This window comes from Schistocerca americana, chromosome 6 (assembly GCF_021461395.2).
Source record: "Schistocerca americana isolate TAMUIC-IGC-003095 chromosome 6, iqSchAmer2.1, whole genome shotgun sequence".
Taxonomy (NCBI): Eukaryota; Metazoa; Arthropoda; class Insecta; order Orthoptera; family Acrididae; genus Schistocerca; species Schistocerca americana.
Window position 1 is genome coordinate 144,706,013 of NC_060124.1, and position 2,845 is coordinate 144,708,857.

The following is a 2,845-nucleotide window of genomic DNA, read 5'->3' on the forward strand; positions in this document are numbered from 1 at the left end:
ATGTTCGGGACCCGTACCAGATAGGACTAACAGGGGATACTGAACGTATACAGAGAAGGGCAACACAATTGTCACAGGTTAGTTTAATCCGTGAGAGAGTGTTGAAATAGTAGAAAATGAAAGAGTGCGTGAAAAGTATATATAATCTAAGAAATATGTGAATAACAATTACAGTGTGTAAGAAAAAGTTAAGAAAAATGTTTTGTAAGATTTAAGTTCTATAAAAAAGAAATTTTTTTTTTTAAATCTACAATTTTTATTTTTAAAAATGTTAGATTTTTATATTAGAGCGCGACTGCTACGGCCGCAGGTTCGAATCCTGCCTCGGGCATGGATGTGTGTGATGTCCTTAGGTTAGTTAGGTTTAAGTAGTTCTAAGTTCTAGGGGACTGATGCCCACAGATGTTAAGTCCCATAGTGCTCAGAGCCATTTGAACCATTTGAACCATTTTTTTTTTTTATTAGAACAAATAAGCCCTCGGTCACAAATATTAAGTCAAAATTGACCAGGTTTCGACGCTACTATGAGCGTCGTCTTCAGAATTAAACTAACAGTTTAACAGTTCTAAAACATATTAGGTATATAATACATTAATAAAATTAAAGTTTGTACTGACTGGAAAGAGATGCAGTACTTACAAGTCACATTTATTTTAAAAAAGATCTAAGCCGGAAAGCCGACGTCATGAATAGTTGTAAATAATATGGCGAGCCGCTAAGGGCTGCTCGTACTTGAGTGAACAAGGGTTTTCTTAAATTCATTTTTAAACAACTTAAAAAGATTTTACAAAACATTTTTCTTATCATTTTTCTTACACACTATAATTGTTATTTAAAGATTTCTTAGTTATAAATATTTTTCATGGCCTGAACTGAACTGGAAGGCTCCTGAAGATAGACGTAAACTATCTCGACAAAGCCTGTTAACAAAGTTTCAAGAACCGGCTGCTTTAAATGATTACTCTAGGAATATACTACAAACCCCTACGTATCGGCTACATAGGTATCGTCAAGATAAGATCAGAATAACTTCTGCAAGCACAGAGACATTCAAGCAATCATTCTTCCCGCGCTCCATACGTGAATGGAACAGGAAGAAACCCTAATAACTGGTAGGGACGAACAGTCTGCGATGCAGAGTATAGATGCAGATGTGGATGTAGAGAAAAACGACTGTCCATATGGCTCCGTACGAGCCCTAATATCTCTTATCTTCATTGTTCTTACACGAAATGTGCGTTGAGGGCAGCAGAATCTTTCTGCAGTCTGCATCAAATGCCGGTTCTCTATATTTTCTCAATCGTATTCCTCGAGTAGAACGCCACCTTACGTCCAGGAATTCCCATTTGTGTTCCGTCCGCAGCTCGTGGTCGTGCGGTAGCGTTCTCGCTTCCCACGCCCGGGTTCGATTCCCGGCGGGATCAGGGATTTTCTCTGCCTCGTGATGACGGGTGTTGTGTGATGTCCCTAGGTTAGTTAGGTTTAAGTAGTTCTAAGTTCTAGGGGACTGATGACCATAGATGTTAAGTCCCATAGTGCTCAGAGCCATTTGAACCATTTGTGTTCCAGAAGCATGTGAATAATACTTGCGTGTTGTTCTAACCTATCGATAACAAAAATCTAGCAGCCCACTTAAGAATTGCTTCGATGTCTTTCTTTAATCCGACCTAGCGCGGATGCCAAGCACTCGAGCAGCACTGCAGAATGGTTCGTACTAGTGTCCTACATGTGGTCGCCTTTACAGATGAACCACACTTTCCTAAAATTCTCGCTATAAACCAAAGCCGAGCATTCGTCTTCACTACTATAATCCTCACATTTTCGTTCCATTTCCTATGGCTTTACAACGTTGCGGCCAGATATTTAAACTACGTGATTGTGTCAAGCTGGACACTACTAATGTTGCATTCGAACATTAAGGGTTTGGTTTCCCTGCTCATCTACAGAACAGATACCAATGATGGCCATGCAGCTTCTCTAGGAAGAAATGGTAATTAATCGAAACCCACGGCTGCCACCAGGTGTTGTTGATATATCTCAGTGGGGACAGTTGAAAATGTGTGCCCCGACCGGGACTCGAACCCGGGATCTCCTGCTTACATGGCAGATGCTCTATCCATCTGAGCCACCGAGGGCACAGAGGGTAGCGCGACCGCAGGGACTTATCTTTTGCACGCTTCCCGTGAGACCCACGTTCCCAACTGCCCACACCCTACATTCGTAATGCTCCTAATGGATATCTGCCCAATCACTCATTACTCGCGCCAAGGAAGGTGACGATTCCAACCGGTGAGGGTTTCGATTAATTATCATTTCTTTCTAGAGAAGCTGCGTGGACATCATTGGTATCTGTTCTTTGGAACAGTTACTAGCTTCATACAGTTAAAGGCTACCCGGCCATTGACCTTCTTCTATGCGAATGCGCACGCTTTGCCCGAACTCTTACGGGAATCATCACCTTACTTGGAGCGAGTAATGAGTGAAAGGGCAGATATCCATTAGGAACATTATGAACGTAGGTTGTGGACAGATGGGAATGTGGGTCTCACGGCAAGCGCGCAAGAGATAAGTTCCTACAGTCGCGCTATCCTCTGGGCCCTCGGTGGCTCAGATGGACAGAGCGTCTGCCACGTAAGCAGAAGATCCCGGGTTCTAGTCCCTGTCGGAGCACACATTGAGGTATATCAACAACACCTGTTGGCAGTTGAGGGTTTCGATTAATTATCATTTCTTAGGTTAACTTACATTTTTCTACATTTATATCTGGTTGCCATTCATCACACCAACTATAAATATTTTCTAAGTCACGTATTACCCTGCTAGAGTCACTCAAGGGTGCACAACA

General features: G+C 42.1%; 1 non-coding gene across 1 annotated transcript; it reads right to left on the bottom strand.

The window, feature by feature from the left end:
- Positions 1-2,061: 2,061 nt before the first annotated feature.
- On the bottom strand, positions 2,062-2,136 carry Trnat-ugu. Its single transcript has one exon. It is a non-coding gene; the product is annotated as a tRNA-Thr (tRNA).
- Positions 2,137-2,845: the final 709 nt, after the last annotated feature.